The following is a 16,036-nucleotide window of genomic DNA, read 5'->3' as shown; positions in this document are numbered from 1 at the left end:
ATTTTTGCTTTGAGTTTGCTATTTTTGCACTTTTGGTTCGTGTGTTATGATGTGATCAATATAGGTGTGACAATGTGTGTCACACCATTTCTTGTCCAATCTGCTGATTTTATTTACCTGGCCAAATAATTGCCAAATCATCTGAATTTTTGCATGATGCTACTCCTGGATGTTAAGTTTGATTATGATTTTTTGTAGAAATTTTGGATCCATTTCCAATTTGTTTGAGATTTTCTCTTCTGGCTTGTCATGTTTGAACTTTTGTTGAGTGTTGAACTTCCATGATTTGTGAAATTCTTATGCCTTATCATATGAGCCTGAAATTTTATACATGTTTTCTAGACACATTGAAGTTCATCTTGGCTTTGGTTTGAGTCATTTATCTTATGTCATTTATGTTTTAGGATTGCCTTAAGTTGATGCATCATTTGTGGTCTTGTTTGAGCTTGTTTATGCTTACCATGACTTGATGATTTTAATTTCCATGCTTATACTTGTTCAATTGCCATGATTTTTGGTGTGTTGCTTATTCAATGTGTTCTGTTTAGGCATGATTTTTCTTGGAATTTATTGAGCCATTGTGGTATTTATATGCTTGTGTTCATTCTGTTTGCTCCAATGTGATTCCCACTTGCACACTTTGACATGATTTGTTTGTGAAATGGATTTGGTGCATAGTTTTGATATGGGACCAATTGGATGATGTTCTTATTTGATTAATCTTGACTCTTGTAAATTTTCATGTTCTGTTTTGGTCCATTTCTCTTTCTTTGACCCTAGGCCTTGGCCTAAGGGTTTGCTTCTCATGTTTGAGTTTGTTTTCAAGTTAAGAAGCATATGGCTTTAAGGAGATCAATTTGCATAGCTTGAGTTGGTTTGCTTGATTGTTATGAACTAACATTGACTTGTTTTCTAGGATAATTTGGCTCATTTGAGTTGAGCTTGTGCTTTGCACAATGTAGCCTTGATTGTTTGATTGTACATTGTTTGTTGACTGTTGGTTTATCTGTTTGACTTTTGTGACTTGAGTACTGATTGAATTGGATTGATTTCAGGTACCTTAGTTGCTATAGTTCATTGTGAACTTGCTTTTGCTTTGCTTGATAGCTTAAGCATTGAGGTATAACATCTCTTCTTCATGTAGTCTGGAAGACCTGGCTTGTTACTTGGCCAGGCACCTGTCTGAAGTCCTCCTTAAGAGGCAATGTTTGTGATTGTTTATCTTTGTCCCCAAGCAGGAAAAGTCCTTTTGATAAGGAAATTGGTAGATAGAAGAGATGTGTAGTCCATCTCCTACTATTCTGTGTGTCTTCCCTTTGCTCACATTACATGTTGTAGCATTGTGGATCTTAACCCAAGATCTATAGAGTCATTAACTTGTGGAGAGAGTTCCAACTTTCTGAACTCCCACACCTTCTGATATTCAATGCTCTCCCTGACCAGGGATAAGAGCAATGAGGCACACCCCTCATATCCTTTCATCTGCTTCACCTTAACTCTCAATGTTAAGGTTAAGAGCACCACTTACCCCATTCCAGTTGACTTTAAAGTCTAACCCTTGCTTGAGCCTAATTGCTTGGATATAGTGTGTGCTAAATGACTTTGTTTGATTGATTGCTTGGTTGATCTGTACATGTTTGTTTGCATACCTTTGTGCATTTATCATCATTAATTGTTCATTATTGCATGATCATCATTTCATATCTTTGTGACCATCTTTGGTTTGCCCATTGAGGAATCAACTATAAGTCCATTCATTGGCTATTGTTCCTATGATTTGGAAGGGATTGAGTGTAAGACCATTTCATTGGCTACTTATGTCCTCTTTGCTTATTGCTTCTGTTTGTTTGTTGTATGTGAGGATTCAATTATAAGACCATGTTGTTGGCATTTGTATTCCTATGATCATCATGTGGAGGTTAGAGTAAGCCCAGATAGATTGGCATCTGACATCCATGTTTTGTTTTGCTTTAGGAGAGTGGAATAAGTCCATTTATTGGCTTCCGACATCCATGTTTTGTCTTGTTTTAGGAGATTAGTATAAGTCCATTTATTGGCATCTGATATCCCTGTTTGTTTTAGGAGACTGGTGTAAACCCATTTATTGGTATCCGGTATCCACCTTTGTTTGTGAGATTGGTATAAGTCCAGTAATTGGCATCCGGTATCATGTATTTTGCTTATTTGTTATTGCTCATTTTCCTATTCCTAAGGACACACTTGAATCGACTTCTATATGATTTCAAGAGGTGAACCTTTCTGAGAAGTTTTACACTTCTTCATCCATACCCTCTTTGTCCTAAACCTTTTCACATTGTTAATTCAAAACTCTGAACTATTGTGCAAACATCTTCATGCCTTTTCAAATTAGAAACCTGGACCCTAAGTCCTTGACTTTGCAAATTCCATATCATAACACTTCTTTAAATTGAATCTTAATCATACTTTGACCATATTTTGTGAATACTCATAATCAATTAACTTCATCCATTCAATTGTTTTGTGGCTTTGTCCATTGTTGATATGTTTTCATACATTAGCCATAGGTTTCAATTCCCATAGTGGTTGATGTAAATCTTACCTTGTCCTTAGTGAGTTGATTGTAAGTCTTCCATACTTATTATAGGGTTAACCCCTCACTAGTATGTTGAAGCCGTCCTCGTATGGTGGATTGTTGATTCAGGTTGAGTTTTCTCCCATTGGTAATGAAAAGCCTTAGTGCTCTTGTTTTAAAATGAACCCACTGATATTTTGGAAATCTTTTAGCCGAACTACGGCGTTTTGATCCTTACCTTTCATGGAAGGTACGTAGGCAACGGGTTCATCCGTTCAAACACAAAAATAATAAAATTGTACATTCTTTTCTCATCTTCCCAATCATGTTTGCACAATATGTCATAAACAAATAAACTTTTTCTTATACAACAAGTGTGAAAAGGGCTCCCTAGGAGTACCTAGGACGTTTTGGGTGCCTAACACCTTCCCATTGCGTAATTTACCCCTTACCCAGATTCTCTGATCTTTTCATTAGTTTTCTATGTGTAAAACTTCTTAGGCTTTTGTTCGCTTTTTAGCCAGTCCTTTGGATAAATAAAAGTGCGGTGGCGACTCGATTCTTTGTATGCTTTGCTTATGGTTTAATCAATAAATCATATAGCGACGAATACACCGCTACAGAAAAGTGGCGACTCTGCTGGGGAGGACATTAGACCTTCCCTGGTGGTATTGCCTACTTTTCACCCTTGTTGTGTGATATTTGTTATGTGTTATTTGACATATTTTTGTACAATTTGGGATAACTGTATTGATTGTAATGTTTGAATTGCTTGATATACAATTGCTGTTTGCTTTGGTGATCTTTGTGAGATGAGTTCTATACCCGAACTCGAGTGCACTCTAGGATAGGAGAATGGCGTAGTCTTGTTGACTGGTGTGGAGTATTCCTTAGCCAGTTGACTTGCGAGTCCATTCACTTGGTGGAGGTCATGTTGGATTAATAATGTCACACAAGTTATTTGTGGTTAGGCATTATTCTTTCAATCATGTGCCTTAGAAGCCAAGGACCTTAGTTTACCAAGCCCATCTTGGCCTATTTTTAGGACGTAGTGCGGAGGTCGTTCAGATGTCAGATCTGATGCGATTGTTACGCGATACTACACTCATAAGAGTCTCTCTTGAGAATATTTTTGGAATACGAGTATTCGTTCCTCCGATAATATCCGAAAGATGGGACGATGATTATGGGAACCTCTGGTAGAACATGTCTGGCAGGTTTAAACCCTAGTACACTCCCTTTGGGTGGTTCTTAACCGAGACTCCATGCTCGTGACTCTCAGCAAACCCGTGATTCATGGTTGAGTCGTTCAGACAACCTTAATATCAATGGAACTTGGGCGTTGATAAGGTGTAAACCATAATCCGCCAAAATGGATGATTGATATTAAGGATGTCTGAGTCGGTTCATGTACCGTTAATATCAATGGAACTTGGGTGTTGATAAGGTGAAAACCTAAATCCACCAAAATGGATGATTGATATTAGGGATACAATGAGCTTTCCCATGACCTTTGTTTGGTGTGACTTGCTTGATCCTTGAGTGTGATTGTTGCATTCATGCATTCATGCATTCATCTGCATTCATGTCATCAGAAAAGAAAAAGGGAAAATTTTCAAGGAACTTAAAGGGTTTATTTGCAAAATTTTCAGACATGGAAAGACCAAAAAGGCATACAAAGAAGTACAGCTTTAGACAACCTGATGTGAAAGAATTAAGGAATCTGACATCTTATGTATTAGATCCCTTGGGTTTCAAAGCTCGTTATGGGAAGCTTCTGCCTCTGTTGACTACTCAGGTTGATGAGGGACTGATGAGTACTCTGGCACAGTTTTATGATCCTCTGTATCACTGCTTCTCTTTCCCGGACTTCCAGTTGCTGCCTACCTTGGAGGAGTATTCTCATCTTATTGGGATCCCGATTCTGGATCAACTGCCGTTCAGTGGCCTAGAGAGTATTCCGACTGCTCGAGAGATTGCAGACTTGTTGCACATAGATGAAGCTTTGATTAAAGCTAACCTGACTACCAAAGGTGGAATTCAGGGTCTTCTGTCCGAGTTCCTCATCGCTCAAGCTACCGTTTATGGGAAGGCCATGAGTGAGGATGCCTTTGAGGCTTTATTTGTGCTTCTCATCTATGGATTGGTATTGTTTCCCAACATCGACAAATTTGTGGATGTGAACGCCATTAGGATCTTTTCAGTTCTTAATCCCGTTCCGACTCTGTTGGGTGATGCCTATGTCTCTTTGCATCTGAGGAATACGAAGGGTGGAGGAGTTATTGTGTGCTGTCTGCCTCTGCTATATAAGTGGTTTATTTCGCACTTGCCGCAGACAGTTGCTTTCAAGGAGAACAAGGGATGTCTACGGTGGTCTCAGAGACTCATGTCTCTCACTAATGATGATATCTCTTGGTATGATCGTGTGTATGATACTGTGCAGATCATTGATTATTGTGGTGAATTCCCTATTGTGCCTCTTCTTGGTACATGTGGTGGGATCAGCTACAATCCTATTTTAGCACGTCGTCAGCTTGGGTTCCCCCTAAAGGATAAACCTCATAACATTCTGTTAGAAGGTGTATTCTTTCAGGAGGGTAAAGATCCCCAAGGCCTGAAAGCCAGATTTGTCCGCGCTTGGCGCAAGATCTGCAAGAAGACCAGGAATGAGCTAGGTCCGAAGAATTGCATTGCTTTGGAGCCTTATACTTCTTGGATCAGACAGAGAGCTGCTGAGTACCTCATGCCATATGATCATCCGAGACCTACACCATTGGATGTGGCTGGGCCTTCAACCCTCCCCACCCAAGATGTAGAGGAGTTGAGAGAAGAAGACCTTTCACGTGCTTGGATCCGTGAAAGAGAAGAGTCGCTTCATCAGCTGAAGGAGAAGGACGCTCTGATTGAGTTTCTCGAGCATCAGGTGATCGACGATCCGAACGATACTTGGACTTCTTTGCTTCCTCAGTCTTCCAAGTTCTGGAAGAGGAAGTACGATCGGCTTGCAAAGGAGAAAGCAGATATGGAAGCGGCCTATGAGAGAGAGATCAAGAAGCTGTGTGCATCTCGTCTTCCGGCATCCCGAGCTTCTAGGGATCCATAGGATGTTATTTTCCTTTTCTCCTTGTAATGATAAAAAATGTTGTACTTCTTTGTTCAAAATATATTGAATGAGATATTTTCCATATAAGATCAAAATGCTTTAAATGATCAGAAATTGCAAATAAATGCCCTAAAAGTTCCTTGAAAATAAAATAAAGCATATGCACAAGCATTTCATGCATCATTTTGCATAAGCAGGTGTCGTTCTTGGTCTTCTTGTCTGTGGCCTAACTCTGTGCTTCATTTATTTTGAAGACAAGCTGACTCACCGGTACTATACAAGAGCCAATTCTGCCAGAGTAATGGATCAGTTGGAACAAGAGAACCGTGAACTGAAAGAAGAGGTCGCCAGACTTGGCGCTTTGATGGAGTAACTCCTTGTTGCACAGAATCAACCTTCTTAACCTCCTGCAACTCCTCCCCCGAGGACGGTTATATCAGAAGTTGTAGCTCCGACTGTGCCAGCTGCTAGCGCCCATTTTGTGCCTCATGCCATGCCAGCCAGGTTTCCTTGGGGAATGCCTCCGGGTTTCATGCCCGATATTCCAGCGCCAACTTTTGCTTCTATGCCGGCATCTAGCCCGGTCCTTGCTGCTGCTCCTCCTGTCGTGCATACCATTCCTCGGGTAGACGACACCATCTATCATTCTGAGCCGTCTGAGGGCCCAGATGTTAATGAGAAGATGAAGGCTATGAATGATCAGTTCCTTGAGCTGCGAAAGGAATTGAAGACTCTCAGAGTAAGGATCTGTTTGGCAAGTCTGCTGCTGAACTTTGCCTTGTTCCCGGTGTGAAAATTCCATTCAAATTCAAAGTGCCTGACTTTGAAAAATATAAGGGGAACACCTGCCCTCTTGCTCATCTGGTCATGTACGCCAGAAAGATGTCTACGCAAACTGATAATGATCAGCTTCTGATCCATTATTTCCAGGATAGTTTGTCCGGTGCGGCTCTTCGTTGGTATATGAGCCTTGATAGTGCAAACATCTGATCCTTCAATGATCTTGGCGAAGCCTTCATCAAGCAATACAAATACAATGTTGATATGGCGCCTGACCGTGATCAACTCAGGGCCATGTCTCAGAAGGATAAAGAGACATTTAAAGAGTACGCCCAAAGATGGCGAGAATTGGCTGCTCAGATTACTCCTCCGCTGGAAGAGAAAGAGATGACTAAGATCTTCTTGAAGACTCTTGGCTCATTCTATTATGAGAGGATGGTAGCAAGTGCTCCCTCTGATTTCACCGAGATGGTGAACATGGGGATGCGGTTGGAAGAAGGAGTCCGTGAAGGACGATTGGCCAAAGATGAGAGCTCTTCTAAACGGTATGGGGAGTTTAAGAAGAAGGATGGGGAGGCACATGCTGTGCAATCCCATGCTAAATCCAGAAGACCCTTTGTTCAGAGGAAGCCCGCACGCCGTGCAGGCAATCAGCACCAGGTGGCTCATATAGCATCTGTATTCAGAGACAGTGCTCAGCATCAGCAGCCGCAATATCAGCAATAGCATCGTCCACAGCAACAGGCTTACCAGCCTCGTGGCAGTACAACCAACCAAGCCAATTTGAGTTATGATAGGAAGAAGATCAGCTTCGATCCGATTCCTATGTCATACGCCGAGCTGTATCCTTCCTTGTTGGAAAGGAAGCTGGTTACTCCCAGGGATCCTCCTGCTGTGCCTGCAAATCCTCAGTGGTGGTATAAGCCAGACCAACACTGTGTGTATCATTCCGGTGCTCCGGGTCATAACATCGAAAACTGCTTTCCGTTGAAGACCAAAGTACAAGACCTTATGAGATGTGGTATCCTGAGCTTCGAGGACTCAGGCCCCAATGTTACCAAGAACCCATTGCCCGAGCATGGGAAGTCTGTGAATATGGTCCAGGGGTGCCCTGGCAAATATAAAGTCAAATATGTGAGCCATATTAGACAGTCACTAGTCGAGTTGCATCGTTTGCTGTGTCAGTACAGCCATATGGAGCATGACCATGATAGGTGCCGCATCTGTTCTGTTAACCGTTTGGGTTGTCGCCAGGTGCGAAGAGAGCTTCAAGAATTGCTAGATGAAGGAACCATAGAGATTCTTCAGAATCGCAATGTTGATGAAGACGAACCCGAGGTAAATGTTATATCTCATGTGTTCAAGCTGCCCGAGCCTGTTGTTATCCGTTATGATGGCAGCAAGCCGAAGGTCTCTCCTTCACTAGTCATCAAGCCTGCAGGCCCTGTGCCTTATTCTTCTGACCGAGCTGTGCCATTCAGATATAACCCCGTTGCTATGGAAGATGGGAGGGAAGTGTCGTTGCCTTCTACCTCTGTCACTAATATCGCTGATGTGAGTAGGTTGACCTGGAGTGGTCGTGTATTCTCTGTGCCTAAGCCTCAGGCTAGGGCTGTTGCTTCTGATACTGCTGAGCGTCCGGTTGGGACGGCTGTTAATGTTCAGAATCCGGCACCTGTTGCCAAACACTCCTCTGTACAAAAGACTCCTGATTCTTCTGTTGGCCCGAGTGGCATTGTGAACGAAGAATGTGATGAGATGCTGAGGCTCATCAAAAAGAGTGAGTACAATGTTGTAGACCAGCTTCTACAAACGCCTTCCAAAATCTCCGTTTTATCTCTGCTACTGAATTCAAAACCCCATAGGGAGGCTCTGCAGAAAGTTTTGGATCTGGCGTATGTTGATCATGACGTCACTGTAGAACAGTTTGATGGTATTGTTGCAAACATCACTGCTTGCAACACGTTGAGTTTTTTGTGACGCTGATCTCCCTGAGGAGGGAAGAGACCACAACATGGCTTTACACATTTCTATGAACTGCAAATCTGATGCCATGTCCAACGTGCTGGTGGACACTGGATCATCTCTGAATGTATTGCCAAAGACCACACTCTCTAGATTGTCATATCAGGGTCCTCCTATGAGGCAGAGTGGTGTTGTTGTTAAAGCTTTCGATGGGTCGCGTAAGACTGTGATTGGGGAAGTTGATCTCCCAATCAGAATTGGACCAAGTGATTTCCAAGTTACCTTTCAGGTAATGGATATCCACCCATCATATAGCTATCTCCTTGGTAGACCATGGATTCATGAGGTTGGCGCCGTGACATCCACCCTACACCAGAAGCTGAAATTTGTGAAGAATAAGAAACTGGTTGTGGTAGAGGGAGAAAAGGCTCTCCTGGTTAGCCACTTGTCTTCTTTCTCATATATTGACGTTGAGGATGAAGTTAGAACTCCGTTCCAAGCTTTATCTATTAACGAACCAATCGAGAAGAAGTCTCCTTCATTTGCTTCCTACCGTGACGCGAAACTGGCCATTGAATATGGTGCAGTTGCTGGTCTGGGGAAGATGATTGAGCTTGAAGACAACAGATCCCAGGCTGGCATTGGCTATTCCTCTGGGGCATTCAACGAGCTTGGGATGTTCAAGAGTGGAGGATTCATCCATGCTGATCAACCTGAAGAGGCTGCTGCTATCTTGGAAGAGGATGCAGAGGATCTGAGCAATTTCATCATACCTGGTGGTGTCTGCCACAATTGGGTCGCTGTAGATGTTCCTACAGTCATCCATAGATCAGAGTAATTGTTCACTTTGTTTAAAACCCTTCTCCCATGCCAAAAGGAGAAGTGATGACATTGTTGGCAAAGCATATATACAATGATGTTTTCATTCAATTAATGCATTGTTAAACATTTGTTTTCTATTTGTTTTCACTTTTTGCTTTTTGCATGAAATCAGTTATCACAAAAAACCCATAAAAACAAGAATAAAAGCAATCATTTTTCATCTGCATAATGATTTATTTGTCTAAATTCTGAAGTTTTTCATTAACCAAAATCATTATGCAGGTTGATTCTAAAACCCATTGAATATAATGATCCAACGCCATCTCCCAACTTTGAATTCCCTGTATTCGAGGCAGAGGAAGATGATGTTGAAGGGATTCCTGATGAGATTTCCCGTCTCCTTGAGCACGAGAAGAAGATCATTCAGCCGCACCTCAAAGATCTGGAAACAGTCAACTTGGGGTCTGAGGATTGTGTTCGCATGGTAAAGATTGGGGCACTTCTTGAAGAGTCAGTCAAGAAGGAGTTGATCAGATTGCTACGAGAATATTCCGATATCTTCGCTTGGTCATATGAAGACATGCCGGGTCTAGATACAGATATTGTGCAACATTTCCTTCCTTTGAAGCCTGAGTGCGTGCCTGTGAAGCAGAAGCTCAAAAGAACTCATCCAGATATGGCAGTGAAGATCAAAGAGGAAGTTCAGAAGAAAATTGATGCGGGGTTTCTGGTGACTTCTACATATCCTCAATGGGTGGCCAACATTGTGCCTGTGCCTAAGAAGGACGGAAAAGTTGGTATGTGTGTTGATTACAGAGATTTGAATAAAGCTAGTCCAAAAGATGATTTTCCTCTACCACACATTGACATGTTGGTAGACAATACGGCTAAATTCAAAGTCTTTTCCTTTATGGACGGATTTTCCGGATATAATCAAATCAAGATGGCACCAGAGGATATGGAGAAGACAACATTCATCACACCTTGGGGAACATTCTGTTATCGAGTGATGCCCTTCGGTCTGAAGAACGCCGGAGCCACGTATCAACGAGCTATGACTACCTTGTTTTATGACATGATGCACAAGGAGATAGAGGTCTATGTTGATGATATGATTGCTAAGTCCCGAACGGAAGTTGAACATGTTGAGCATTTGTTGAAGCTTTTTCAGCGTTTGAGGAAGTTTAGACTTCGCCTGAATCCGAACAAATGTACATTTGGAGTCCGTTCGGGCAAGTTGTTGGGTTTTGTTGTCAGCGAGAGAGGTATTGAAGTTGATCCTGCAAAGGTCAAGGCAATACAAGAGATGCCTGCACCCAAAACCGAGAAGCAAGTCCGAGGTTTTCTTGGCCGCTTGAACTATATTTCCAGATTTATATCCCACATGACTGCCACATGTGCTCCGATATTCAAGCTCCTCCGAAAAGATCAGTCTCATGATTGGACCGAGGATTGCCAGAAAGCTTTCGACAGTATCAAAGAATATCTGTCTGAACCTCCGATCTTGTCTCCTCCTGTGGAAGGAAGACCTCTGATTATGTATCTAACTGTTCTTGAAGACTCGATGGGTTGTGTACTCGGTCAGCAAGATAAATCAGGGAAGAAAGAATCTGCTATCTACTACCTCAGTAAGAAGTTTACTGATTGTGAGTCTCGATACTCTACGCTTAAGAAGACGTGTTGTGCTTTGGCTTGGGCTGCTAAGCGTTTGCGCCAGTACATGATAAATTATACAACTTGGTTGATATCCAGAATGGATCCAATCAAGTATATCCTCGAGAATCCTGCTTTAACTGGGAGGATTTCCCGTTGGCAGATGTTGTTATCTGAGTATGATATCGAGTATCGAGCTCAGAAAGCTATCAAAGGTAGTATCTTGGCTGACCATTTAGCGCACCAGCCGATTGAAGATCATCAGTCAGTTCAGTATGACTTCCCTGATGAGGAGATTCTGTATTTGAAAATGAAAGATTGTGATGAGCCTACACTTGACGAAGGTCCGGAACCTGGTTCCAGATGGACGATGGTGTTTGATGGCGCTGTGAATCAGTACGGGAATGGTATTGGGGCAATAATCATTACTCCTCATGGCACACATATTCCACTTACAGCAAGGCTAACTTTCAAATGCACGAATAATATGGCTGAGTATGAGGCCTGTATTATGGGACTTGAAGAATGTATTGATTTGAGAATCAAACATCTTGATGTGTATGGTGATTCGGCCCTGGTTGTTAATCAGATCAAGGGTGAATGGGAGACGAATCAGCCTGGTCTCATTCCGTACAGAGATTATGCAAGGAGGATTTCAACGTTCTTTACAGAAGTTGACTTTCATCATATTCCTCGAGAGGATAATCGGATGGCAGATGCGCTTGCTACGCTTGCTTCCATGATTGTGGTCAAGTATTGGAATGAAGTTCCCAACATTGCCGTGATGCGCTTGGATAGACCAGCTCATGTATTTGCAGTCGAAGAAGTGAATGATGACAAGCCTTGGTATTTTGATATCAAGAATTTCCTCCAGAACCAGGTCTACCCGCCTGGGGCATCTGTGAAAGATAGGAAAACTTTGAGAAGGTTGTCAGGCAGTTTCTACCTCAGTGGTGAAGTGTTGTACAAGAGAAATTTTGACATGGTTTTGCTCAGATGCGTGGATAGACACGAAGCAAACCTGTTGATGACTGAGGTCCATGAGGGTTCATTTGGTACTCATTCTAATGGACATGCCATGGCAAGAAAGATGTTGAGAGCAGGCTACTATTGGCTGACAATGGAGTCTGACTGCTGCAAATATGTGAAGAAATGCCACAAGTGTCAGATTTATGCGGATAAGATTCATATTCCTCCGACACTTCTGAATGTGATTTCATCACCATGGCCTTTCTCTATGTGGGGAATTGACATGATCGGCATGATTGAACCGAAGGCGTCCAATGGGCACAGGTTTATTCTCGTAGCAATTGATTACTTCACCAAATGGGTTGAGGCCGCTTCGTATGCGAATGTGACTAGACAGGTGGTTGTGAAGTTTATCAAGAACCAGCTGATTTGCCGTTATGGTGTGCCAGATAAGATCATTACTGATAATGGATCTAATCTGAATAATAAGATGATGGATGAGTTGTGCGCTGAATTCAAGATTCCACACCATAATTCCTCTCCCTACAGACCCAAGATGAATGGGGCTGTTGAAGCTGCTAATAAGAATATCAAGAAGATTATCCAGAAGATGACAGTTACATACAAAGACTGGCATGAGATGCTGCCATTCGCTTTGCATGGTTATCGTACATCTGTCCGCACTTCAACAGGGGCAACCCCTTTCTCTCTTGTTTACGGCATGGAGGCTGTTCTCCCAGTAGAGGTGGAGATCCCATCAATGAGAGTCTTGATGGAAGCCAAGTTGACTGATGATGAATGGATTCAGAGTCGTTATGACCAACTGAATTTGATTGAAGAGAAGCGATTGACTGCCATGTGCCATGGTTAGTTATATCAGCAGAGAATGAAGAAAGATTTTGATAAGAAGGTCAAGCCTCGTGTGTTCCGAGAAGGTGACCTCGTGCTCAAGAAAGTCTTGTCTTTCGTGCCCGATTCCAGGGGCAAGTGGACTCCAAACTACGAGGGTCCATATGTTGTTAAGAGAGCCTTTTCAGGCGGTGCTTTGATGCTTACAACAATGGATGGGGAGGATTTCACTCGTCCTGTGAATTCAGATGCAGTCAAGAAATACTTTGCCTAAAAAAAAAGTATATGCAAATGAAAAACAGAATAGCTCGCTAAGTTGAAAACCCGAAAGGGCGGCTTAGGCAAAACTGAGCGTCTCGGTGGATAACCCGCAAGGGTAATCCAGGCAAAAGTTAGAGACTTGAAAAAAAGAATATTTGCATCCCGCTAGATTGAGTACCTCACCCTGGGGCAATCTAGGCAAAAGTTAGGGGATTTGGCAAGTAACTGCATCCTGACAAGACTTTCTGTTCTACAACTGTCTTTTCGTCAGAGATTCTCGATTCGTCGTCGACTGAAGCTTCGAATACATCGAGATTCAAATTGGTAGAGAAAGGATCATTATGTTCAATGTAGCCCTCTTCCAATATATATCACTGATTTCAAATTTGTACAGATCTATGGAGTCTTGCCATTTGTAGGCTACCATTCCATCAAATCAATTTGAGCTTTTTATCCAATTATTTGCACTCTTATTTGTTTCAATTCAACAAATGTTTTGCATGTTTTAATTGATAAAATGTCATTGTTTTAAAACAAATAAATTTTTTCAAAATTATTGTTTAAACAAAGTGAACATTCACGATGATGAAAGGATACTTAAGAATTTCTCAGTGCTCTCCCAAGGGTGGCATGATTTTCAACAGGTAAGACATTTGTTCATATTCCTGGCATTGGTTGTATTCTCTTTCTCTTGCTTTGTTGTTGGGGTTGTTCCCCAAGCAGAGTTGTTGTTGGGGTTGTTCCCCAAGCAGAGATGTTGTTGAAGACTTCGCTTTCTTCTCCAACAGTAGTCTCTCCCCAGTGCAGTTGCTAGCAGAGTTGTTGTTTCTCTCCTCAGCATGGTTGCTTTCTTTGTGAAGATTCAGTGGTTCGTGGATTGATATCCCGGTACTTTACCACTTTCCTCAGCTTAGTTGCCAGACAGGGTTGCTGCTATCTTTCCTCAGCACAGTCGCTAGTGTAATCTGTGATATATCCCCAGAGCAGAGTGTTGTTGAGGACTTCGTTTTCTTCACCAGCAGTACTCTATTCCCCGACCAAGTCGCCATTGGAGTTGCTATCTCCCTATCAGAGCGTTAGCCTCCAGCAGAGTAGTGATTGTGTTCCTCCTCAGCAGTTGTGGGTGTTCTTCTCAGAAGAGTTAGCATTTGGTGGTTGATCCCTAGCTCTCTTCCATATCCTCGGTGGATTCTTCAGTGAAATCCCCAGTAGATTTACCCGTAGATTTGTGGTTTGGTGGATTGTATTTGTGCAAAATCCCCATTGGAATTGGTATTCCCAACAGAGCCAGGTTTGCATCTGTGGTTTTCCCTCAGAGTCTCCGTCAGAGCTGATATCCTCAACAGAGTTGCTTTTGGTGGCAGTTTATGCTTGTTGAAGTCTCTATAGATTGGGCTGATGTCTAGATGACTGTTTGATCCTCGGTAGAGTGGCTTGTTGCAGAATCTACTTGTGTGATCTGTTTTTCCTTCAAGTGGATGTATTCCCGATGGAATGGCTTTGTTGTCCCCATGTAGAGTTGCTTGTGCAGAAGATTCTACATGGATGATTTGTTCTCCCTCAGTGGGTTGTTCCTTAGTGGAGTGATGTGGAGCTGCCTTCATAGCAATTCTCGCGTATGCAATGAATTTTTGATACTGAGGATCCCCCTGCAGATATCTTGGGATTTCTCCGTTTCCCCAACAGATTCGTCTTTGTGGCTGTTTGTGCCTGTTGTGACTTTCTGTACGTCAGTTGGGTTGCTCGTTGATCCATTACTCAGAGATTTTGTGATATCTCTGATCTTTTGCCTCCCCGTAGATCTTTGCTTTTCGGCATGTGGATCTCCAGCAGATTGGCTTTCCAGTTGGTTTTCCCCTGGAAGTGTAGTACCGGGCGTTTGATTCCTGGGCCTGTTTGTGTTAGATATGTTTGTTTTGTCAGCATTCATCAAAAAAAAATCACGCATATTCATGCATTGTTCATAAACATTCAGATATTCATGTTGCATTTTTTGCCATATATCTTTTGTTTGTTGTTCTCCTGCTATGGGTGATATAGATCTCCAATAGATCTTCCCAAGCAGATGTCGGGTGTTCAAATCTCTCAATATAGAGCCAGCCCCATAAGTAGAAAGTGTTTGTCGTTCCTTCTGCAGTTCCCCACTGAGATTATCCTCGTGGATGACGGTTTCTTCCGTTTCCTCCCAACACATATATTGGGATGGATTTTTCCTATTGAGTTATATCCTCATAGGATGAGTCTTGATTCAGTCTGTCTTTTCGGTTTGATCCCGAATTGGCATTTGTCAGCTGTCTCTCGTGCTTCCCTGTGGAATAAGTGAATAAATTGCCCAGTAACCGACATTAATTCATTTATCCCCAGCGGAATCTTTTTGGGCCTCTACCCCGTGTCCGGTAGTTGTAAGTCCTATGTTCCCTCTTCTTGGCGGAATTTGTGGTTATATACCCTTTTTTCCTCAGCAAGAGTTGATTTGGTTTTCTACCTAATGTTTCGGTAGTCGTAAATCCTATTTTTCTGCTCTCCAGCAGTTTGTGGTTTGTTATAAACCCTATTTTGTTCCGTGCGGATTTGTGATTCTTTCATTCCCCACGCAGAGTTGTTTGGTTTTCTGCCCGTATTCGGTAGATGTAAACCCTGACCCTTTTCCTCAGCAATAGTTGATTTGGCCACTACCTCGTATTCGGTAGTTGTAAGTCCTATCTCTTTTCCCCTAACAGAGGTAACCTTTGTGGTTCGATCTGATTGATGGCAGAATTTTACGATGTTGTGTTTTCTCCCCAGCGGAGTTTGTGCCTTGTGGTACAGGTGGATAATTGCCGGTTGCTAGCAATTCTATCCCCAGCCAGAGTTTTGGTATTCTACCCCGTATTCGGTAGTTGTAAACCCTAATTTCTCCCCTTTGCTGAGTTAACCTTGTTGTTCATCCTAACCGATGATGGTTACTCTTTGTGGTTATCTTCATTCAATAGTTGATGTTGATATTCCTCCCTTTGCTTGTGGATAATTGTCGGTTGCTAGCAATTGTATCCCCAGCAAGTTGTCTTCTGGATCATTGTCGTATGCTTGCAATGTTATCC

This window comes from Lathyrus oleraceus, chromosome 3 (assembly GCF_024323335.1).
Source record: "Lathyrus oleraceus cultivar Zhongwan6 chromosome 3, CAAS_Psat_ZW6_1.0, whole genome shotgun sequence".
NCBI classification, from domain to species: Eukaryota; Viridiplantae; Streptophyta; class Magnoliopsida; order Fabales; family Fabaceae; genus Lathyrus; species Lathyrus oleraceus.
This window is presented reverse-complemented; position numbering follows the sequence as displayed.